This window comes from Erythrolamprus reginae, chromosome 2, assembly GCF_031021105.1.
Source record: "Erythrolamprus reginae isolate rEryReg1 chromosome 2, rEryReg1.hap1, whole genome shotgun sequence".
Lineage (NCBI taxonomy): Eukaryota > Metazoa > Chordata > Lepidosauria > Squamata > Dipsadidae > Erythrolamprus > Erythrolamprus reginae.
Window position 1 is genome coordinate 244489641 of NC_091951.1, and position 25859 is coordinate 244515499.

Sequence of the window (25859 nt, forward strand, 5' to 3'; positions counted from 1 at the left end):
GGCAAACTCAATTTTGAACAATGGCATAGATGTGTTAAAAGCTGAACAAAAACAAAATTTGCAGAAAGAGAGAAAATGGATATGAAAAAAACCCCCAGAAGTGTGGGAGAAATAGCCCCACATGATGCAAAATGCAGGAAATAAACAATTGTCCCATAGTCCCTGAATTGTCTCTCTGGTGAAATAGAAAAAAGAAAGAAAGCTACAACTCCTGAAATTCCTAGAGAAGATGTTGTTATGATTAGTGGCATAGTCATCCAGATGTTTAGACTTGATTTGGCGTTTTTGGCCACATATTTAAGTACTTCCCAAGGACTGGGATAGTCAGATATTGTTTAATAATATTAAAGGTATTATTGCAGGATGTAAGGCAATTAACTAATGGTGATATGGTCAATGCCAATTATGTTCAAGTGGTACATCACACGTTTTGAGATTGCACCAGGGGTGGGCTACTGCCCAGACGGGGACAACGACATAGTGGGGTAGCAAAAATGGAGCTCCACCCCAGAGCACCCAATTTGTACTGAAAGATGTTGAAAGCATCCAGCAGTAACCATCCTACTCTCTTCATTCTCTACATCAATGACCTCTGTGACCATTTCGAAAGCAACTGTGTTCTTTTTGCCGACGATGTGAAACTTTTCAACACCACTGACAACACACTCACTCTCCAAAAAGACCTGGACTTTGTTTCAGATTGGTCTAACACCTGGCAACTTCAAATATCAACCAACAAATGCTCTACCCTCCACACCGGCAAAAAGAATCCAAACCGCACATACAAACTGAATAAACAATCTCTCACTGCCAACCCACACTCAGTAAAAGACCTTGGAATACTAATATCGAATGACCTAAGTGCTAAAGCCCACTGCAACAATATCGCCAAAAAAGTTTCTAGAGTTGTTAACCTGATCCTACGCAGCTTCTGCTCAGGCAATCTCACACTACTCACAAGAGCCTACAAAACTTTTGACAGACCCATCCTAGACTACTGCTCATCTGTCTGGAACCCATACCACATCTCAGACATCAACACCCTTGAAAATGTCCAAAGATATTTCACCAGAAGAGCCCTTCACTCCTCCACTCGAAACAGAATATCCTACGAAAATAGACTAACAATCCTGGGCCTAGAAAGCCTAGAACTACGGTGCCTAAAACACGATTTGAGTATTGCCCACAAGATCATATGCTGCAACGTCCTACCGGTCAATGACTACTTCAGCTTCAACCGCAACAACACAAGAGCACACAACAGATTCAAACTTAATACGAACCGCTCCAAACTTGACTGTAAAAAATATGATTTCAACAATCGAGTTATCAAAGCGTGGAACTCATTGCCGGACTCAATTGTGACAACCCCTAACCCCCAACATTTCTCCCTTAGATTCTCCACGATTGACCTCTCCAGATTCCTAAGAGGCCAGTAAGGGGCGTACATAAGTGCACTGGTGTGCCTTTCGTCCCCTGTCCAATTGTCTTTCCTTTCTTTCACCTATCTTATATATTTTCTTTCTTTCATATATCCTCTCCTCTAAGTTCACTTTACCCTTATATATATTACTACATGTCTATTTTTCTTCCTATGTATTTGTGTATTGGACAAATGAATAAATAAATAAATAAAATAAATAAAAATGCAGGGCATCCTGAATAAGCCATGCCCACAGTGTGGTAGTAAAATTTTTGGTAACCCTTCACTGGGTTGCACCCAACATTTCTATTATATAATAGAATAATAGAGTTGGAAGGGATCTTGGAGGTCTTCTTGTTTGACCCCCTGCTTAAGCAGAAAGCCCTACACCACTTTGACAAATAGTTATCCAACATCTTCTTTAAAACATCCAGTGTTAGAACGTTCACAACTTCTGGAGGCAGGCTGTTCCACTGATTAATTGTTCTAACTGTCAGGAAAGGGAATCAAATGACCCCAGGGCATTGCCACCATCATAAATATGGACCAGTTGCCAAGCATCTGGTTTTGGTCATGTGACCATGGGGATGCTGAATAGTCATAAGTGTGAAAAAGGGACATAAGCCAGTGGTTGTTGAATGCTGATATTGAATGGTCGCTAGATGAATTTTGTAAATCGAGGACTATCTGTACTTCTATTGCAGGATTTTATATTTTGTGATTTTGTCCAGTTCTTACTTTTCTATGCTGCTGTCTCCAGTTATTGCAATGTTCACCATCCAGACTTTTATTATTATTATATTAAATTTCTTAGCTATCCAGTAGGCCCTGAGCAGCATACAAAACATAGCCGTTCCAGGCGAACGAGGGACCGTTGCTTAATAACGGTCCCTTGTTCTGGCTCTGTGAGCCCAATCTTGGGTATTGGTGGTGAGTGTAACTCTGGCCCTGGGCTCAGGTTGCTGCTGCTGAATGCCAGGTCGGTAGTAAATAAAGCTCCCCTCATCCGGGATTTGATCCTGGATGAGGAGGCCGACCTGGCATGTATTACTGAAACCTGGCTGGGCCTGGAGGGAGGTGTTCCTCTCTCTGAAATTTGCCCAGTCGGGTTTCAGATATGGCATCAACCTCGACCCCAGGGAAGGGGGGGAGGAGTGGCTATTGTAGCCAGGGAGAGCCTTTGCCTGCGTAGACTCATTGCTCCGGAAATTGCAGGTTGCGAGTCTCTCTTGATGAAGTTGGACTTAGGGGTTCAGGTGGGCTTATTTCTCACGTACCTGCCTCCCAGCTGCGTGTCAAAAGCCCTGCCTGTGCTACTAGAGGAGGTAGCCGGGTTGGTGGTGGAGTTCCCCGGACTCATCGTCCTGGGGGACTTCAACCTGCCGTCACTCGGCGAAACCTCTGGGTTGGCACAGGAGTTCATGGCCACCATGACAGCCGTGGACCTGACTCAAGTAGTACAGGGTCCGACTCACGAGGGAGGGCACGCACCTGACATGGTATTCCTTTCCGAGCAATTGAGTAATGGTCTGAGACTAAGGGGCTTAGAAGTATTGCCTTTGTCATGGTCAGACCATTTTCTACTACGGCTTGACTTCCTGGCTCCAATCCTCCCCCGCAGGGAGGCGGAACCAATGAAGATGTTCCGCCCCAGACGCCTGATGGACCCAGAGGGCTTTCAAACGGCGCTTGGGGTTATTCCAGAGGCACTCGTCCACAGTTCGGCGGAGTCTCTCGCGGAGGCCTGGAACAGGGCTGCGGCGGGGGCTCTTGACCGGATTGCGCCTTTGCGACCTCTCTGTGGCGCTAGACCCCGTAGAGCCCCATGGTTCAAAGAGGAGCTCCGGGAGTTGAAACGCCAAAAGAGACGTCTAGAGAAGCGATGGAGGAAGAGTAGGTCTGAATCCGACCGAACACTTGTAAGAACTTTTATTAAGACTTACAAAGTGGCGCTCAAGGCAGCAAGATGCGCGTATCATGCCGCCTTGATTGCATCAGTGGAATCCCGCCCGGCCGCTCTGTTTAGGGTGACCTGCTCCCTTCTTAACCAGGGGGGAGTTGGGGAGCCCTTACAGAGTAGTGCCAAGGATTTTAACACGTTTTTCGCTGATAAAGTCGCTCGGATCCGGGCCGACCTTGACTCTGATTGTAAAACAGAGTCGACTGACAACGAGTCAGTCGAGGTGACTGGGGCACGTACTTGTCCACCTGTCTGGGAAGAGTTTAATCTGGTGACACCTGATGAAGTGGACAAGGCCATTGGAGCTGTGAGTTCCGCCACCTGTTTACTGGATCCGTGTCCCTCCTGGCTGGTTTCGGCCAGCAGAGAGGTGACGCGGAGCTGGGCCCAGGAGATTACCAACGCTTCCTTGGGGAGGGGAGTTTTTCCATCACTCTATAAAGAAGCGCTCGTGCGCCCCCTCCTCAAGAAGCCCTCCCTGGACCCAGCTGTGCTTAACAACTATCGTCCAGTCTCCAACCTTCCCTTTATGGGGAAGGTTGTCGAGAAGGTGGTGGCGCTCCAGCTCCAACGGTCCTTGGAAGAAGCCGATTATCTAGGTCCCCAGCAGTCAGGTTTCAGGCCCGGTTACAGCATGGAAACCGCTTTGGTCGCGTTGATGGATGATCTCTGGCGGGCCCGGGACAGGGGTTTATCCTCTCAGCGGCTTTCGATACCATCGACCATGGTATCCTTCTGCACCGGCTGGAGGGGTTGGGGGTGGGAGGCACTGTTCTTCAGTGGTTCTCCTCCTACCTCTCTGGCCGGTCGCAGTCGGTGTTAGTGGGGGGTCAGAGGTCGACTCCTAGGTCTCTCCCTTGTGGGGTGCCTCAGGGGTCGGTCCTCTCCCCCCTGCTATTTAACATCTACATGAAACCGCTGGGCGAGATCATCCAAGGACATGGGGTGAGGTATCATCAATATGCGGATGATACCCAGCTTTACATCTCCACCCCATGCCCAGTCAACGAAGCGGTGGAAGTGATGTGCCGGTGCCTGGAGGCTGTTGGGGCCTGGATGGGTGTCAACAGACTCAAGCTCAACCCGGATAAGACGGAGTGGCTGTGGGTTTTGCCTCCCAAGGACAATCCCATCTGTCCGTCCATTACCCTGGGGGGGGGAATTATTGACCCCCTCAGAGAGGGTCCGCAACTTGGGCGTCCTCCTCGATCCACAGCTCACATTAGAAAAACATCTCTCAGCTGTGGCGAGGGGGGCGTTTGCCCAGGTTCACCTGGTGCACCAGTTGCGGCCCTATCTGGACCGGGACTCATTACTCACAGTCACTCATGCCCTCATCACCTCGAGGTTCGACTACTATAATGCTCTCTACATGGGGCTACCTTTGAAAAGTGTTCGGAAACTTCAGATCGTGCAGAATGCAGCTGCGAGAGCAGTCATGGGCTTACCTAGGTATGCCCATGTTTCACCAACACTCCGCAGTCTGCATTGGTTGCCGATCAGTTTCCGGTCACAATTCAAAGTGTTGGTTATGACCTTTAAAGCCCTTCATGGCATTGGACCAGAATATCTCCAAGACCGCCTCCTGCCGCATGAATCCCAGCGACCGATCTGGTCCCACAGAGTGGGCCTTCTCCGGGTCCCGTCAACTAAACAATGTCGGTTGGCGGGCCCCAGGGGAAGAGCCTTCTCTGTGGCGGCACCGGCCCTCTGGAACCAACTCCCCCCGGAGATTAGAACTGCCCCTACTCTTCCTGCTTTCCGTAAACTCCTTAAAACCCACCTTTGCCGTCAGGCATGGGGGAACTGAAACATCTTCCCCTGGGCATGTTTAATTTATATATGGTATGCTTGTGTGTATGTCTTTTAGTATATGGGATCTTTTAAGTCTTTTAATTTTAAATTTGTTTGATTATTTATGATTTGTTTCCACGTGTTGTGAGCCGCCCCGAGTCTTCGGAGAGGGGCGGCATACAAATCTAAGTAATAAATAATAAATAAATACAAAACAAAACAATAAATCAGACGAGGGAGCACAGACTAAAATGTTATAATAAAGAACAAAATCAACCAAACAAAAAAGCGGCCTTAGACAAATAAGAAACATTAACCCCGGGGCCTGGAAAGCATATTGGGTGCAGGTCAAACCTGCAAGATAGGCCAGGTCTGAAAAAGGAGACCACACCTGAATAATTGGAGTTTTGCATCATGGCTATAGAGTAGAATAGCGAAATTTTCTCACCTCTCTGATTAAAGAAAATCAAAGCAGAGCAATCTTGGGTTTTTCTCAATCTATTGTTACTGTTACTGTTACTGTTACTGTTACTGTTATACAAACTTTTATTCATTAAAAATGAAATTTAGTCAACTGAAAATTTAAAAATGTATCACAAATATCATTGACTGGCTCTGATAGTTGATATGGATTACTGCAAACATCCTAGGTATCGACCAAGTGTCTTCTTAAAATGTATGTTTTTCCGAGTAGCACAGTCTTTTGCAGTTCCACTGGTGTTATTGATGAAGCATTCTCTATTGCAGCCTCTGCCTTTATAAGACTATATCAATTGTCTTGGAATACCCTTAAAAACCTGATGGGAGCGGGGCTGTGCTGCTTGATTTTAATACCTGTTTTTAGCCAGGAAGCGGAAGTTACTTGGTATACGTTGTAAAATTCTTGGACATGTATCCTGATGACAATGGGTATCATTGTCATATGTTTCATCCATAATCGTGTGGTTTCACAATATTTTATGGTTTTTTTTCCAGTTCTTTTTCTTCAACTCTGGCGTCTCCTGGTCCAGCAATATCAATAAATTGTACGCTTCAGTTTTTGACAATGGTGATATCTAGCATGTTGTGTTTCAAACAACGGTTAATCTGCATTTGAAATTCCCACAAGATCCTCACCTTATTTTTGACAACTTTTCCCACATTATTATTATTACTGTATTGTTGTTATTATTGTTGTTATTATTATTATTATTACTGTATTGTTGTTATTATTACTGTACTCCACATTTGGAGTACTGTGTTCAGTTCTGGAGACCTCACCTACAAAAAGATATTGACAAAATTGAACGGGTCCAAAGACGGGCTACAAGAATGGTGGAAGGTCTTAAGCATAAAACGTATCAGGAAAGACTGAATGAACTCAATCTGTATAGTCTGGAAGACAGAAGGAAAAGGGGGGACATGATCGAAACATTTAAATATGTTAAAGGGTTAAATAGGGTTCAGGAGGGAAGTGTTTTTAACAGGAAAGTGAACACAAGAACAAGGGGACACAATCTGAAGTTAGTTGGGGGAAAGATCAAAGGCAACATGAGAAAATATTATTTTACTGAAAGAGTAGTAGATCCTTGGAACAAACTTCCAGCAGACGTGGTTGGGAAATCCACAGTAACTTAATTTAAACATGCCTGGGATAAACATATATCCATCCTAAGATAAAATACAGGAAATAGTAAAAGGGCAGACTAGATGGACCAAGAGGTCTTTTTCTGCCGTCAGTCTTCTATGTTTCTATGTTTCTATGTTGTTGTTTTTGTTTAAATTTAATATTGCCACCCAATTCAGTGAATTCTGGGAAGCTTACAAAATATCACATTTGATCAAAACATATAAAAACATAAACCAAACGAAGCAAGACAAGCTGGCTAAAAACAGGTATTAAAATCAAGCAGCACAGCCCCCCTCCCATCAGGCTTTTAAGGGTATTCCAAGAGAATTGATATAGTCTTACAAAGGCAGAGGCTGCAACAGAGAATGCTTCATCAAACAAGATGCTCACATTTAATAGGAAGGACCTGGGGAACACCTGTTCTCCATATGTACCATCAGAGGGCAGAAAGACTTGGAGAAAAGTGTTCCTCAGAGACATGTTTACCTACCCATCAATACGTCCCTCCTTGAAGGACATCTTCAGACTCTAGAACAGACCTGGGCAAGGGGCGGCCCTGGGCCGCATCCGGCCAACCCGCTGTCTGTGACCGGCCCACCTGCTATCTGTGGCCACGCAGGCAAAACCCAAACAAAACAAAAAATACTCCCAGCTTAATCAACCCGTCTCAAACTCCAGTTTCTTTAATCTTAGCAGAACTTTGAACCAAACCTTTTTATTTTTAATTTTTTTGCATCCCCTGCTGGTTGCATTTCATCATCTCATCATGAAATAATGATGTAATTAGGTCCTCCATATTTTTATTGTATTGTAAATCTTTGCATTGTTTAACATACTGTGTTTTTATGAAAAGATAGCATATGTATACTTATATACAATATTGGGTAGAACTGAGTTTGTTATATTAGTCCGGCCCTCTAAAAGCATCCCAATTTCTCAAGCGGCCTCATGGCAAAATTAATTGCCCACCCCTACACTACAAGCTACCATACAATCAAATCCAGTGCCCCTATAGAAATCTCTGAAAGATTTCTGAACTGAAGGTTGTCCTACACACACACACACACACACACACACTAACATACACACTAACATATTGTCTCTCCTATATCTCATATATCATACCTACTATTCTCTTCTATTCTTATACTGTACTACTCGCATAATATCCTTCTATTCTCTATTTGATGTATTCTATTCCTAAATTTTCACTTCTATTCTTTCTCTAATATATTTTACTCGAGTATAACTTTCATTGTGTATTGTTGTGTATTGGACTAACTAACTAACTAACTAACTAACTAACTAACTAACTAACTAACTAACTAAATAAATAAATAAATAAATAAATAAATAAATAAATAAATAAATAAATAAATAAAAAATACTCAGTGCATACATTTGTGTGCTGGATGCAAACATCTGGAAAGCCAGCTTCTAAAAGACTCACCGTTAGCCCTGGCCTGGTCCAGGGTGCCCCAAGGCAACTTAGTGGAACCAAATTCATGCCCTTTTGACTGCCTGCATTTAAGCCACCGTTTGGCTGCCTGGAGGAAGATAATTTGTCAGACACCAGCTGCTCTTTCCCCACAGGCACACTTGTTATTATGTTACAGCGCGTGTGAAGAATGTTTAATGCCAGCCGAGTGAAGGAGGGAGAAGTGGGGAAAATTATTTCATGACTGCGTTTGCACAAATAATCAGCCGGAGCTCGCCCAGACAGGACCACCATCCATGTTGTTGACGGAGAAGCTCAAATTCAGGAGAGCAAAAAAAGGGAAGGATGGGGTGGGAAGGGGCTGGTGGCGATAATAAGGATGAGAAAGTGATTAGTGGGGAAAGGCTTCTGCATTCTGGGTTTGATTGCAGTCTCTTGAAGAAGGAATCATGTCGGGAGATGCTGTGAAGTCTCTTTCTAGAGCAGCCCTCCCCCCACCTCGGATGACAGACTGAGATAGACTGACAAGCTGTAGGCCTCAATTTCTGGCTTTCTCCACTTCAGGAGGACTTGGTGGGCGGGAGGGTGGGGAGGGCGACGTGGTGCTTTCCGCATAAGAAATGAACAGGCTGACCTTTTCAGAGCTGCTGAAAGAGAGAACCAGATGTATTCCTCAAGAGTCACTATGACTGAAGGATGATAAAGACTTCCATTGTGCACTTGAATAAAAGGAAAGCTAACCAGAAAACAGCAGTTGATAATAGTCAGGCTGGCCTGGGCTATTGTGCAACTCACAAACGTTCCGCTTAGGCCTAGACCACCACGGCTGGTCGGTGAGGCACTGACTCGGTTGTAAAGAAAGCAGCTCCCCTTCCTCCTCACCCCTGCCCTCTCCTAGAGAGGCTTTCAGGACATATACTAGCAATTATGTCACTATAGGTCTCAGTCTTGGTCCCATTCAGGGCTTCCCCTCTCGTTGCTTCATGCCTGCAAAATCTAAAGTTTACTCAAAGCTCACCTCCAAATCCAGCAGTAACCAGTTCTCCGTTCAGCTGTTATGCTCAGCACAATGATTCGATGATTCTCTACTGAGAATCCCCGTTGGTTGTCCTGCAAGTCTTCTTGTAGTGTCTTGTGAGTTTCAGAAGTGGAGATATTCTCAGCTTTGAGCTCTCCAACTCCTTCGGTCTCCAGGGCTCCTAGTTGGGGCAGGTTGGTAATGAGAGGGGAAAAAATGATCGATTGGCGAAAGATGAAATGGAGTCTCTGGGGAGGGTGCAGTAAAAAAAGAAAGCTGCACTTGAAAGGAGGGAGAAGTTTACAGGCAGGACCACCCAACTCTTTAAAAGGGAATGTTACTTAGAAGTGAATGACAAGCTGAGAGGGGGAGGTATGAGGGATCAGAAGATAGTAGTTGAAGCTGTTACGGTAAGTTCAATGAACAGCAATGGCGCTTTACCTTTGGTGGTGGCTCTGGATTCTGTTAGGACCAAGCTCTAGTCCTCACCAGAGGGAAGGAACCATTTCAAGAGAACACATATCCAGAACAGTTATTGTCTCATGACGTTGTGGTTGTTGGGTTTTTTTAAAAATGTGAATAGCAGCCCAGGAAGAATTTATTTATTTACTTAGATTTATAAGACTGCCCAATTAACGGGTGACTGGGTGAATTGAAGACAAAAATGATTGAACCAATTTAAAAGAGAAAGAGAGAAAGAGAGAGAGAGAGAGAGAGAGAGAGAGAGAGAGAGAATACCCTAGCCAGGAGAAAGCAGACATATTAAACATAATTCAACCCAGATGAACACAGTTTTTGACCTAACACAGAGCCATGTTTTGTGTGGGGGGAGATAAACCAGGTCTTCAAGCTCATTTAAGGAGAGCAAATTCAGGGCACCTTGAATCTTGGGGGGTTGGTGGGTGGAATCCTATTCCAGGTGGACTGGTAGATGGACTCCAAGGTCCCATCAGATGGCATTGCTTAATAAGTGGGACAAAGAGCAACCCCATTCTCTTGCATCTTATGACATGTGAAGATAAAAATTAATATATGGGGAAGAGACTTTCCCTCAAATTATTGTGATGGCAACTTTGAAGGGAATCTCATTTCTATTTCTTTTTGGTAGTGTTGAAGAAACCTCTTCCTAAGAAGCTGTATTTGGCACCAGTCCTTGATACTTATCCCGATAATCCTCAACACGTCTCCTCCAAGACTGTTGCTTTCATTTATTCTTATTTTCTCATAATCTCATAATTATTATTATGAGCCTTGGTGGCACAGTGGTTGGAGTGCAGTACTGCAAGCTGCTTCTGCTGACTGCTGTAGTTCACCAGTTCAAATCTCAGCAGGCTCAAAGTTGACTCAACCTTCCATCCTTCCGAAGTGGGTAAAATGAGGAACCAGATTGTTGGGGGCGATATGCTGACTCTGTAAACCGCTTAGAGAGGGCTGTAAAGCAGTGTGAAGTAGTAAGTGCTATTGCTATTGCTATTGATGCACTTCAGTGGTGGGTTGCTCCCAGTTCAGCTTGATTCTAAGAACTGGCAGCAGGAGGCTCCGCCCATCCATCTGGGATTCACAAACACTCACATGAATGGGTTTTAGAACTCACTACTGATGCACTTCCAAGTCATAAGGAATCTGTACTGTGGAAATGTTGTTGTTGTTGTTGTTGTTGTTATTATTATTATTATTATTATTATTATTATTATTATGTCAGTACAACACAGCAAATGAGATCACTATGCTGGATTTCGTATTTCATCACCAGTCTGACGCACCTAGGACTGCGTGATGTAGCAGCGAATTATGTTTGCCGATCCCAGTAAAGCGGCCTTTTGCAATTGACAGGTGGAGATTTTGTTATTATTATTATTATTGTTGTTGTTGTTGTTGTTGTTGTTATTTATTTATTTATTTATTAGATTTGTATGCCGCACCTCTCCGAAGACTCAGAGTGGCTCACAACAGCAAAACAGTACAAATCCAATGATTAAAACAATTAAAAAACCCGTAATATAAAAGACAATCATACATCTCATACAAACCATACAATTTCCCCATGCCTGACGACAGAGGTGGATTTTAAGGATTTTGTGAAAGGCAAGGAGGGTGGGGGGCAGTCCTAATCTCCGGGGGGAGTTGATTCCAGAGGGTCAGGACCGCCAGAGAGAAGGCTCTTCCCCTGGGTCCCACCAGATGACATTGTTTCATCGACAGAACCCGGAGAAGGACAACTCTGTGAGACCTAACCAGTCGCTGGGATTTGTGCGGCAGAAGGCGGTCCTGGAGATATTCTGATTCGATGCCATGAAGGGCTTTATAATGTTCCCTAAACAAGAGGAGTAGAAGACCTCCAAGGTCCCTGCCAACTCTGATATTCTGTTATTCTGGTTCTACCCTCCCTCCTTGTTTTTTCTGCATTTCAGAAGAAGAGCTAGCAAGGACGCAGCATATTTTCCCAGAGTTACCATGAATTGGGAGGAGAAAAGCTTAGAGAAAGTTGGAAGCCTTTCCTTCTGTTTGAATGAAGGAATGTGGAGTTGCTCTCCAGGATGGAAAAAGAAAAAAAGAAAGAACAGAAAATGGAAAGAGATGAAACTGCAGATGGGCTGTTTTTCTTATTTTACATCAACTCTCAAGACTGCAAAAGCTAGCACGTGAAAGAAGAAAGTGAAGAAGAAAGGATTCAAGTATTACAAGCCACCACCCTTTTGGGTAGTATTGGGCAAAAATGCAGATAAACTATTGAAGCCTTTGACATGACAAAACCTCTGAAGAGTGTTGTGTATCTCCATTTTAGACACCCATCTACTGGACTTGGTTATTTTTAGAATTGGCAAGATAAGTGTCTTTCCATCCATCTCTGTGCAGAAGCCTATTCTGGCTTTGTGTTCATAGCAACATGGAAAACTCTGCATATTTTAAAGACATGTAATTAAAAGGATAGAAATATGGAATACAATGGCAAAGGCTATTGTGAAAGCATCTTTTGAGATTTTGTGTATTTCGCAGGAACCTGTGCTGGAGGTTCATCTTCCCATTACTTTATAAGCCACCTTTTTATAACTGCTCACAGATTGCAAATATCCTCAGCATGTAATTAAAAAAACTCACTAGGAAAAATGTTTGGCTAAACTCTAAGCCAATCTTTTATGGGAAGCATTTACTCCTCACAGATGACGGGTGGACACATTCTTAGCTCCACATGTAGTTGGATTCTAGGGAGAACCAGCTCTGAGATGTGCACTTTGGAAGGAAGGTAAGATGAATTCCTGGAAACAGGTCAATGAAGGTAGTCCTTGACTTACAACAAGTGTAGTGGAGCCCAGAATTTCTGCCATAAGTCATGATGGTCGTAGATTGAGGTACCGAGGTGATTTATTTATTTTGTTTAATTTGACGTCTATGCCACCCAATCCTGAAGGCCTCATTTTCCACCTCTGTGGTTCAGTAGTGGGTTTCACTAACCTTCTCTCGTGCAGAATGCTGCCATGAGAGCTATTGTGGGGTTACCTAGGTTCGCCCATGTCTCGTCAACACTCCGCAGCCTGCACTGGCTGCCGATAATTTTCCGGTCACAATTCAAAGTGTTGGTAATGACCTATAAAGCCCTACATGGCATCGGACCAGTATACCTCCGGGACCATCTTCTGCCACACGAATCCCAGCGGCCGATAAGGTCCCACAGAGTTGGCCTTCTCTGGGTCCCGTCAACTAAACAATGTCATCTGGCGGGCCCCAGGGGAAGAGCCTTCTCTGTGGCAGCCCTGGCCCTCTGGAATCAACTCCCCCCAGAGATTAGAACTGCCCCCCACCCTCCTTGTCTTTCGTAAATTGCTTAAGACCCACCTATATCGCCAGGCATGGGGAAATTGAGACCTCTCCCCCAGGCTTATATAGTTTTATGTATGGTATGCTTGTGTTGCATGGTTTTTAAATGTTGGGTTTTTAATGTGTTTTCTTTTAAACATTAGATTTGTCACATTGTACATTGTTTTATAATTGTTATGAGCTGCCCCGAGTCTGCGGAGAGGGGCGGCATACAAATCTAATAAATTATTATTATTAATAATTATTATTTCTCTACCGGTTTGGAAGCCTGAACGTGAGTTCATGCATGCTTGCTTCCCTCGCTTGTGGTGATTCTGTACATGCACAGAACCTTCTGTGCATGCACAGATAATCTGTGATGATGTCTCGGTGTGTGGGCGGAGCCTCCTGCTGCCACTACTGGTTCGCCCAATCCAGGGCGAACCAGTAGCAACCCATCACTTCTCTGATGGTCATTAAGTAAACATAGTGTGTTTGTTTTCTGGAAATGTAGTCATCTGACCTCAGGCAGGTGCTATCATTGGATATTGTGAGCCACTCCGAGTCCTCTGAGAGGGGCAGCATACAAATCTAATAAATTATTATTATTATTATTATTATTATTATTATTATTATTATCATAAATATCTTTTAGAGGGTCTGTTGTAACACTGAATGGTCAGTCTAAAAGGCCAAAACTAGAAAAGAAAACACCACAAATCACAGTCATGTGATTGGGCAATTCAGGCAGTTCAAATGAGTTTAAAGATTTATTGCTAGTTTAAACTCTCTACAAGAATGTGGCCAATTGACCATTAAGGGAAATGCATGGGAGATACGATAGGCATTCAAGGTGGGCTGGACTTAGATCTCTTGCAGGCTTTCAGGGACTCGTGACTTATGATGTGTTTGACCCCTTCCTCAAGCTCAGTCTGGTCATCTCCTACATCAATGCTGCAACTGGCCATAACAATATGCTGATTGGCAAGAGCCTGAAATGCAGTCATCTGATCTTGGGATGTGTGTGTGTGCTGCCATTGGATATGGTCAATGAAGGGCTACCAAAATTTTTACTACCACACTGTGGTATGCAGGACACCCTGCATTTTCTTTCAACATCTTTCAGTGCAAATTGGATGCTCTGGGGTGGAGCTCCATTTTCACTACCCCACTGCCATTCCCCCTGTCTGGACAGTAGCCCACCCCTGGATACGGTCATAAATACCTTTCAACAGGTCTGTTGTAACTTGGAGTGGTCACTAAGCAACTGATAATTACGATGGTTATCTATAATTAAACTTTGATGACCTGCCACAGAACCACTGATTTCCTAGAAACAAGAATCATTGGAAATTATCACCTTGCCCTTTTTTTCCTTTCCATTTCTAATAAACACTATCCTAGAAATTATACTGGGCAAGGAAGGTTCATTTACAGCATTTTAACATTTCCAACTGAAAGTAATTGCATGCTTGATCAATGGACAACCAGCATGGAAACTTTTGGCCTTGCCCTTTTCATTGCTGCCCTAGTTTTCCCCATGTAAGCGATGCCCGCAAAGAAAGAACTTCAGCTACTAATTGACCCCTGTCCAGAAATCAAAGGGGACACTTTGAAAAAAATATTTTCTCTTTGAAATTAACAAGAGATTTACCTGCACTTGTGATGAATCCTTTCTTCCTATGCTTCCTTTCTATGGTGCTTGCCTGTCACCCAGTGATGGGCTCCTATGGGTACGATCATGTACGCAGAACCCATAGCAAATTTTGAATTTTTTTCTTTTTTTCCCTTCTGGGCTCTGAGTATGTTTTTCCTATCGCAGTAAATGAGGTTTAATGTGTATAATTTTAGAAGAGCTGTGCGTGCGTGTGTGTACATACAGTTTATATAGTAGATAATGTATATTTTTGTGTGCCTGTGTGTAATATATACGTACACATATGGCATATATACATAGCATTAAATAGTATATTTTGGATGTTTAGTAATAGTAAGGGAAATTAAATCTCTTTGAGGGGAGGGGAGGCTAGGCACCCTCAGACTAACTCTAACCCAAACCCTTGATGTGAGTTGGCCACCTTTAAGCCAGTCACTTGACCTTTAAGCCACCCACCAGTTGCATGATCATCAAGCCACTCCCACCTAGTCACATGCCAGCAAGCCACACCCACAAAATAAGCCACGGCCACAGTATGGTAGTAAAGTTTTTGCAGCCCTTCACTGCTATCACCTGAAAGTTGCCATTCAGTCAGCAACAGCCCTCATCCATGTGAGGTTACCATATAGTGAAGCCAGGATGACTGCCATCCTAGTTCTGGAAACATGCCTGTTGTGGTCCGCCACAGGGATGGGTTGCTACTGGTGCAGTAGGCGACTGTGCACTGGTAATGGCTGCCAGATGATTTATTATTTTATTATTATTTATTATTTATTTATTAGATTTGTATGCCACCCCTCTCCGTAGAGTTGGGGCGGCTCACAACAATAACAAAGACAATGTAAGAACAAATCTAATAATTTAAAAAACACTAAAAACCCCATTATTAAAAGCAAGCATACACACAAACATACCATGTATAAACTGTATAGGCCCGGGGGAGATATTCTCAGTTCCCCCATGCCTGACGGCAAAGATGGGTCTTAAGAACTTTACGAAAGGCAAGGAGGGTGGGGGCAGTTCTGATCTCCGGGGGGAGCTGGTTCCAGAGGGCACACTTAGCGCATGACCGCTGTGGTGCCAGTCCAGGGCGCCATCTTTTTTCTTTAATTTTTTTGAATTTTTTGCTTTGTGCTCATGCGCAGAAGCAAAATATTGAGAGGGGATGTGCACGCACATGAGAATTTGGTGATTTTTTTTTTTGCTTCCATGCAAGCACGGAAGCAAAACATTGGTGAAATCTCACACACTTGATTTCAGTACATTTTTGCTTACTGTGCATGCGCAGAAGCAAAATCATGCATTGTGTACACATGCACGAGAGAAGACTCAAGCTGTGTATGCAGCGCACCTGTAGCAGCAGGTAAGAGGAATCTGTCCCTGGTTCGCCAGCAACCTGTGAAGCTGGCAGCAGAGTCAGACAGCAAGAGGTGGAGAGGAACATGGGCCAGGCCTGGAGTCTGGAGAAGGCTCGATGCCAGAGACAGGGATCCAGCCTGGGCCATCTGAGAGGCCTGTGCTCCAGAGGCTGATATGAGTGAGGCAGAGGAACAGAGGAACCTGTTCTTAATGTGTGCATGCGCAGAGTATGCAAAGGCAGGAACACTTACAGAGGAGAAGGACTACTCAGGGGGTAACTGGCTCCTCCCATAGGCTATATAATAATAATAATTAATAATAATTTATTAGATTTGTATGCCGCCACTCTCCGAGGACCTGGAGCAGCTCACAACAGCAATAGTAATACAGTAGAATACAAATCCAATATAAAACTATATTAAAAACTCATTATTATTAAAAACTAGCAATTCTAAAACAGTCACACCAATCTCATATGCTTAAATCAGAAAGGTGGGGGAGACGTTAATCCCCCATGCTTGGCAGCATAGATGGGTCTTCAACATTTTGTGGAAGGCAAGGAGGGTGGGAGCAATTCGAATCTCAGGGGGGAGTTGATTCCAGAGGGCCGGGGCTCCCACAGAGAAGGCTCTTCCCCTAGGTCTCGCCAGACGACGTTGTTTAGTCAATGGGACCCAGAGAAGGCCAACTCTGTGGGACCTAATCAGCCGCTGGGATTCATGCGGCAGAAGGCAGTCCCATAGGTATTCTGGTCCAATGCCATGTAGGGCTTTATAGGTCATTACCAACACTTTGAATTGTGACCGGAAACTGATCGGCAGCCAGTGCAAGCCGCGGAGTGTTGATGAGACATGGGCATACCTAGGGAGGCCCATGATAGCTCGCGTGGCCGCATTTAAGTGGAGCGCATGGAAGTGCTCATCGCAGGAAGCAACTTCGTTCAACTCATGTGATTTCAGCTCTGACTCCGTGCTTCTGTTTGGCCTTGCCAGCTTGGCAGCTTGTCACGAACGATAAAGGTTCTTGTGCTTATCTGCCTTTCCCCAAAAGACTGTTGTCAGACTTGTTTTCTTCGTTTGGGGCTTATTACGACTGGGAATGATAATAATTCAAAGCTGTTGAAATAAAAAGAGGTTTTGGGGACTCCGTTAGTGCTGTATTATTTAATCAGGAAGCCTAGGTCAGAACAATGATGGGGTAAGATACAATGAATGTATGTGCATTCCTTGATATCTAGAGATGAAGATTTACAAACTAGACTTACATCTCGTAAAAGTGCAGTTCACGAATGGTCTGGGGTGTCTGCCTAATTTATTGCTGAGATGCTAAGCCCCAATAAACACCATTTAGGAATATTGCTCTTCTGATATGAAATATGCTCTGTAAATTAGGGCACATGGCTTAGAAGAAAGTGTGACAATCTGTGCAAATTCTGCCTTGCATATTTGCATAAAAGGGTCAAGTCTTCCTCGATTTGTGCTTAAACTCCATTTTCTTGAAAATGCAAACGTTTGCCAGTGCACTCTCCAAAAATGTTTTTTTCCCCCCAACTTCCCTGTTTAGCCTTGGATAAATCCTGGTGTTTTTCCATCTGTATGTTCACTTGGGTTGGTTTTCTTTACCTTTCCGATTAGATTGTTTTAAATTGTACCATGGTATTTAATCCATTCTTCTTTGTTTTTCTTAAATGCCAGTAGGAATTTCATCAAGTTTCCATATGAACATTATAAAAAGAAAGCACCATTTCAAATGTTTAGCACAAAAAGTGGAACAGTCCCTAGAAAGACGACTATTGGAGAACTGTCACCTTGAGACTATAGAAACGATGTTAAGGAACTATCGTTTTTATATCTTGTCTTTCCCTGCAGTGGTATTTTTTCCCCTTTATTTGTTTCAGAAAGTAAGTTTACCAATCAAACATAGAAAAGTTGCCATCACACAAATTATAATTTGATGGAAGAAGCAATATTTGATCTGTAAGTAGCACAGAAAAATAATCAATAATTTCATTATCAAATGGCAAAAACCTGACAAATTTTGAGAAAGCAGCCTTTGTGTTTCTCTACCTTTTTCTTAAAGCAATGTATAATATTTAGCAGAAAGTAAAAATATGTAGGGTCCTTGGTGGCTTTCTTGCACAGGCTTTATTATTTCTGATGTTACCTAATTTGATGATGATGATGATGATGATGATGATGATGATGATAATAATAATAATAATAATAATAATAATAATAATAATAATAATTTATTGGATTTGTATGCCGCCCCTCTCTGTAGACTCGGGGCAGCTAACAACAATGATAAAAACAGCATGTGACAATCCAGTAACAACTAAAAACCCTTATTATAAAACCAAACATACACACAGACATACCATGCATAACTTGCAATGGCCTAACATCTACAAGGAAACCTCCAAGCTCAGAGAGCACCAGGGACCCCACAGTTCAACTCTGGGCTACAAATATTCTCTTCTATGGGTAAAAATAGGAACGGAAATATTTAAACTAGTTAATGATTTCATTGGAAGTATTCCAATGAACAACAAAAATATAAAGTCCAAAAGTTTAATTGAAGGCGCATAACAGCATTCTTTCAAGCTGGTCTGCATAGTGTTGTTTATCACATTCATACAACGTGTCTTTTTCTAAAGACTTGAGGAATTCAGCAGAATTGATACAAATCCTATTTCATCTTCAAGACAACTTTGAGAGAGTCAATCAAGTTCTGAAACCACTTAAGAAATCCATATGGTACAACTAAATGACTGACTTGGTGTGTGGTTGTGATTCACCATTTTTCTGCATATATTGTTGTATTTGGCATGCTAGATAGTTCCTTTTATGCTACATTACTCAAACTCAACTCTGACAAGACGGAGTGGCTGTGGGTTTTGCCTCCCAAGGACAATCCCATCTGTCTGTCCATTACCCTGGGGGGGAGTTATTGACCCCCTTGGAGAGGGTCTGCAACTTGGGCGTCCTCCTTGATCCACAGCTAACTTTAGAACACCATCTTTCGACTATGGCGAGGAAGGCATTTGCCTAGGTTCGCCTGGTGCACCAGTTGCAGCCCTATTTGGACAGGGAGTCTCTGCTCACAGTCACTCATGCCCTCATCACCTCGAGGTTCGACTACTGTAATGCTCTCTACATGGGGCTACCTCTGAAGAGTGTTCAGAAACTTCAGATGGTGCAGAATGCGTCCGCGAGAGATATCTTGGGGCTTCCCAGATACACCCCAGTCTCGTCATCACTCCGCGGCCTACACTGGTTGCAGATTAGTTTCCAGATACAATTCAAAGTGTTGGTAATGACCTTTAAAGCCCTACATGGCATTGGACCAGAATACCTACAGGACCACCTTCTGCCGCACGAATCCCAGCGGCCGATCAGGTCCCAGAGTTGGCCTTCTCCGGGTCCCGTGGACTAAATAATGTTGTCTGTCGGGATCCTGGGGAAGAGCCTTCTTTGCGGCAGCCCTGGCCCTCTGGAATCAACTCCCTCTGGAGATTCAAACTGCCCCACCCTCCTCGCTTTCCACAATACTCTGAAGACTATGTCACCAGCCATGGGGTAATTGATGCATTCCCTTGTTGACTGGTAAGATTTATGTGTGATATGATTGGTTAGTATTGACTGTTTTTAAATGATAGTGGGTTTTTAGCTTTAGTTTTTAATGATTGAATTTGTACTACATTATTTATTGTTGTTATGAGCCCTGTTGTTATTATTATTATTATTATTATTATTATGTCAGTACAACATAGCAAACGAGATCACTAATAATTAATATTAATATTAATTAATATTAGGTATTAATATTACTCCTTTGTGTAACTTAATACTCCTGTCAGGTTCCGATACAATGAAGGATGCAAACACATATGAAGGCTTGAACCTTGTTTATTTCACACCGGCACAAACTGACTAAGGAGCCTCCCACTTGATGAGCTCACACCATAGCCTGTATAGAGAGTGGTAAGGGTGGCAGAAAAGCTTATTGTGCAGTTCACTTCCTTCTATCCAGAACACGGCATATAACTGATGCTTGACCAGGGTGCACAGAATTTTCTGGGATGCTACACATCCTCTTCACAACCTGTTTTTCTTGTTACCTTCTGGGAGGAGGCCTTCCGGTATCTGAAGCAGTGCATCCAGTGTACATCCATGTGGCTGCGCATATGTGGGCACTTCACACATGTGTGCATGCAAAGTGCCAAAAATGTGCAAACATTTTTTAAAAAGCCAAAAACATGATGGTGGCATGTGTGCAGTGCCGCAAACTTGGCTTCTATGCATGCGCAGGGGGTAAAAAAATCAGCAAACCTATCCTTTTTTCCCCTAAAACAACCCCCCCCCAAAGATGGTGGTGTCCACAGACCAGCACTGACAGAACTGACTCAGTGACATCACTAGAGGTTTGCTACCATTTTTATAGAACTGGTGCAAACTGGGAGAAGCCCACCTCTGATACCTACATACATGCATGCATATATGTGTTTGGGTGTTATTTGTATATTAGTGTGTGTATTTGTATATTAGTGTATATTAGCATATCTATATGTGTGTTGTGTATGTGTACATTTCTGAGAGCAGGCAACCTATTTCCACTTTTATTATGTGCCAGAGTGCCCCCAAGGAAAAAAAAATGACAACAAAGGTTATCTTTATCTCTATTATCGCTCAGATTGCCTTAAAGTATCCAGAAAATCAATCCTTGTTCATCATGTTTCTATCATCATTTTCTTCATCACATTCCATCTTTAATTAGATACCATGAAGATGGTTTCGCTTTTCTCTGGAACTATGGAGCAGACAATGTTCCATCAGTGTTAACTTCTATTTTTCCTACCTCCTGGCCTTTCCCTCTTCCTCCTCAAATTTACCGTACCACAGCATTTTGCCATCACTCCACCCATTTTTCAGAGAGGTGTCATTTTACTCTTCATACAATTGCTATTTATTGCGCTTGTGTTGCCCCTGCAGTAGCAAATGCAGTGCAGGAGACAGCAACGAGAGAAAAGTTGGGAGCTACTAAGAATGTCAATATTTCCATTTCCTTCTTTGTCAGCAGAATAATCTAGCTTTCTATGTCAGCATTAGGCCCAAAGAGCGGCTGGGGTTTCACAATGATGCAAAACTGTGGTACAGAAAAAGACAAAGAGGTTTTGCTGAAGCACCCTCAGAAAAATCTGTCCACATTTAAAGCACATCCTTCATATACTTCAGACACCCAATTGTAGTATGCCCAGAGTCAGTAAGTAGTGATGGGCGAACCAAACCTGCACAATTCGGGTCCGTATCGAATTTTGCGGTGTTCAGTATGCCGAACACAAACCCGAATTTTTTTGAAACTTCAGGCAAAGTTTGGGGTCATGTTCCGCATTCGGACCCTTGACGTCACCGGCAGGTTGCTAAGGACGCCAAGGTGATCACTTCCTGGATTCCATGGAATCCAGGAAGTGATCACCTTGGCGTCCTTAGCAACCTGCTGGTGACGTCAAGGGTCCGTCCCCGGAATCTCTTCAAGGAAGGGATTCCCCAGCTCCTTCAAAGGGAGGTCTTCACGTAAAAATAAACATTGTTATTTTTACAAAAATGGATGCCACCGCAGCGCTGCAAGCAAAGGGCGGTTATTTCACATAAAAATAAACATGTTAGATAGATAGATAGATAGATAGATAGATAGATAGATAGATAGATAGATAGATAGATAGGTGTTTATGTATGTATGTATGTATGTATGTATGTATGTATGTATGTACTATGTATGTATATATATGTTATTTACTCATTTACTTAATTCCTTAATTAATTAATTAATTAATTAATTAATTAGTTTCTTTATTTGTTTGTTTGTTTGTTTATGTTCACTTGCAAAACACCACAACTCTTGCCAGGTTTTACAGCCTAGAATCCATCCTCTATCTATCCCAAGCAAAGAAAATAATTTTCCATTGAAATCCAACGTTGGTATCATATTCAGATGTTCCAGACATTTCTGAAACTCATTTATTCATTCTTCCACAAATATTCCTTTCTGATTCACCCTCTGAGCCAGTTCAATCAGAGAAGCTACTAGATACAGGGTGGACATTATACTAGAGGCCATTATACTTATGACTTCAATGACAGGTAAAGGTCTGCTCCATCTGAGGGAAAATATTTGGAGAGCAATATTCTTTTGGATTACACTCCCAATCTCTCCCAACTCTACACATGTGAGATGGGTAGTCCTCAAACACGATCCTTAGCAATAATTTTCTTCTCCCAATTCTTTGGCATCCCTGACTAGTAGTCACTTAGATTGGGGAATCTCCAGTCTCATGCTCAAGTATGTTGGCATCTCCCAGGCAGACAATATACGGTAGATGTCTGAGACAGAAAACTTTTTAGTGTCACTGTTACTTGTGGTAGAATGCTAAGAAAAGATGCCAACTGTTTCCGTAAGCAGGAAACCAAGTATATTGGAATTTTCTTTTACAATCAGTTGTGAAATTGATTGTAAAAAAATTAAAACCTTGCCTGGAAATCAGGCAATTTTTTATTTATTTATTTGTTTGTATAAAGATAAACAAAACAAAGTAGGTACAGGTAAATTTACAAATTACTCAAGACTCTCTTATGCCGCCAGGCATGGGGGAGTTAAGATATTCCTTCCCCCTAGGCCATTACAAGTTATGCATGGTATGTTTGTGTGTATGTTTGGTTTTATAATAAGGGTTTTTAGTTGTTTTATTAATTGGATTGTTACATGCTGTTTTTATCATTGTTGTTAGCCGCCCCGAGTCTACGGAGAGGGGCGGCATACAAATCCAATAAATATATAATATATAATATATATAATGGGACAGCAGGACAGGGATGGTTGGTACGATGGTGTGCTTATACATACCCCTTACAGACCTCTTAGGAATGGGGTGAGGTCAACTGTAGGCAGTGTAAGGTTAAAGGTTTTGGGGTTTGGGGAGGAAATCGCAGAGTCAAGTAATGCATTCCAGGCATGGATCACTCAGATACTGAAGTCATATTTTCTGTAGTCGAGTTTTGAGCAGTTTACATTGAGTTTGCCATAGGGAGGAACAAATGATCTCTGCTTCCTCCAAATAATGGTCCAGCAGGCATCCTGTAACAAACATGGACGTACAGAAGCATGGTGAGTTGAAACATCATTCATTCATCATAACTGGGGGGGGGGGGAATTGGCTCAGTAGCAACTGGACTTTATTGCTGCTCTTGCTTGTCAAAAACACTTGCCATTTCAGTCATGACCCATTTCTCCTTCTGCTGTACTCTTTATAGGTTAATGATATTGAGTTGCAACAATCCAAACCACCAGTCGATGGTGGCAAAGATATACAAAAATCTGTAGCTTTTGATCGCCCTCTGGCACTCATGCAGATGTTTGCAGCACAAGTAAACCTAGTTCTTTGTACCCACGTGGTGTTTTAATGCATTATTTGTCGTCTTCTTATTAAGCACTAATTTCATTCTCGAGAGCTATGAATAAAGCACTCCAGTCAAGGTCCTTCCCCAAAACTATGTTTTTGAATAGCAAACCCAAAAGGAACTCATCACTGTTCCACTGAATAAGAATCAATGTCCGCTTAATCACCTCTGCCAGTTTTCCTCCTTTCATCGATGCATTGATACATTGATGGTGGCAGGAATGCCATTTTGTTGCTGCTATTGTTCAAATAATTTGGAGTCAGAAAATCCGAATGATTTTTCTACGGATCATTCAGAATTTTCCAACAGATTCAAAGCTACTTTCTCCTGCTCTGTCATTAATTCTCGTGAATCGCTCACTGTTTTCCTCAGATGGAAGCGTTACAATTTTCAAGCTACCTTTCACAGCATATTTCATTTCTATTTCCTTCCTGTTTACAGCTCCTTCAAAACACATTAAAATACCTTCTTTGCCTTTCTCTGTGGCTTCTCCCCCCACCCCTTTCTCTCTGTCTCTGGTGTGTGATTGTGACTTATTTTTAAGGAGTCTGATCAGTTAGCATTCCGAGTCCTTCTTTCCTTTAAGAAATGAAAAAAAGGCGATGGAAGCTTATGTCCTTCTCTTAAGGAAAAATTGCATGACTTTTACATTTTGTGAATATGCCCCTTGAATCAAATATAGCATTCAGTTAACTGATTGGCAGGGAACAGAAGGGAAAAAAAACACAGCACAAAGAGCGCATTTTGATTATCCATAATTCCTTAAATGTGCAAAGCCATCTCCTACGTTTAGGAATATAATTTGCGTCTACAACATTATTGAAGATGCATGTATGCACTTAAATCACCACTGCTGGCTTTACGCTCACTGTTTTGCCTCAGCCTCATTTAGATTTTTTTTTTTTAAAGGATTTTCTTCTTTGTGCAACACACTTACGCCTGTTTGGCATCTGAGCGTGAAGCTTGGTGGTGAAATAATGGTAGCCATCGACTGAAGGAAACAAAACGTCCTAGCTTCTTCTTCTCCCGGCATCAGAAAGCTGATTTCCGGGCATCGTCCTTTTATTATAAGCGCACAATAGGACATCGTAGTTCTGTCCCGTATTTCTTAGGCAAAATGAATAGATTTCTTTTTTTAAAAAAAAACATCAACAAATCATCATCCATTTTCAAAAGCATAACTAAAAAATTACACAGAAAGAGCACTCACAACAAAGAGCACCCTGTGATTTGTGAGCACAGAAAGATCTACTCTTTGAGGAGATAGTCAATATTTGAAAACTCCAGCTTCTTTATCTAGTGATGGTTTCTTTCCAGATCTAACATAGAGGTCCCTTCAGGGTACAAATCAGGGGTGGGCTGCTGCCCGGATGCGGGGGGGGGACGCAGTGGGGTAGCGAAAATGGAGCTCTACCCCAGAGCGCCCAATTTGCACTGAAAGATGAAAGAAAATGCAGGGCATCCTGCATAAGCCATGCCCACAGTGTGGTAGTAAAACATTTGGTTGCCAAAGCATAGTTTATGTCAACGTTGCCCTGGATGGGCATCTTACATAGAAACATAGAAGACTGACGAAAAAGACCTCATGGTCTATCTAGTCTGCCCTTATACTATTTCCTGTATTTTATCTTACAATGGATATATGTTTATCCCAGGCATGTTTAAATTCAGTTACTGTGCATTTACCAACCATGTCTGCTGGAAGTTTGTTCCAAGGATCTACTACTCTTTCAGTAAAATAACATTTTATCATGTTGCTTCTGATCTTTCCACCAACTAACTTCAGATTGTGTCCCCTTGTTCTTGTGTTCACTTTCCTATTAAAAACACTTCCCTCCTGAACCTTATTTAACCCTTTAACATATTTAAATGTTTCGATCATGTCCCCCCTTTCCTTCTGTCCTCCAGACTATACAGATTGAGTTCATTAAGTCTTTCCTGATACATTTTATGCTTAAGACTTTCCACCATTCTTGTAGCCTGTCTTTGGACCCGTTCAATTTTGTCAATATTTTTTTGTAGGTGAGGTCTCCAGAACTGAACACAGTATTCCAAATGTGGTCTCACCAGCGCTCTATAAAAGGGGATCACAATCTCCCTCTTCCTGCTTGTTATACCTCTAGCTATGCAGCCAAGCATCCTACTTGCTTTTCCTACCACCCGACCACACTGCTCACCCATTTTGAGACTGTCAGAAATCACTACCCCTAAATCCTTCTCTTCTGAAGTTTTTGGTAACACAGAACTGCCAATGCAATACTCAGATTGAGGATTCCTTTTCCCCAAGTGCATTATTTTACATTTGGAAACATTAAACTGCAGTTTCCATTGCTTTGACCATTTATCTAGTAA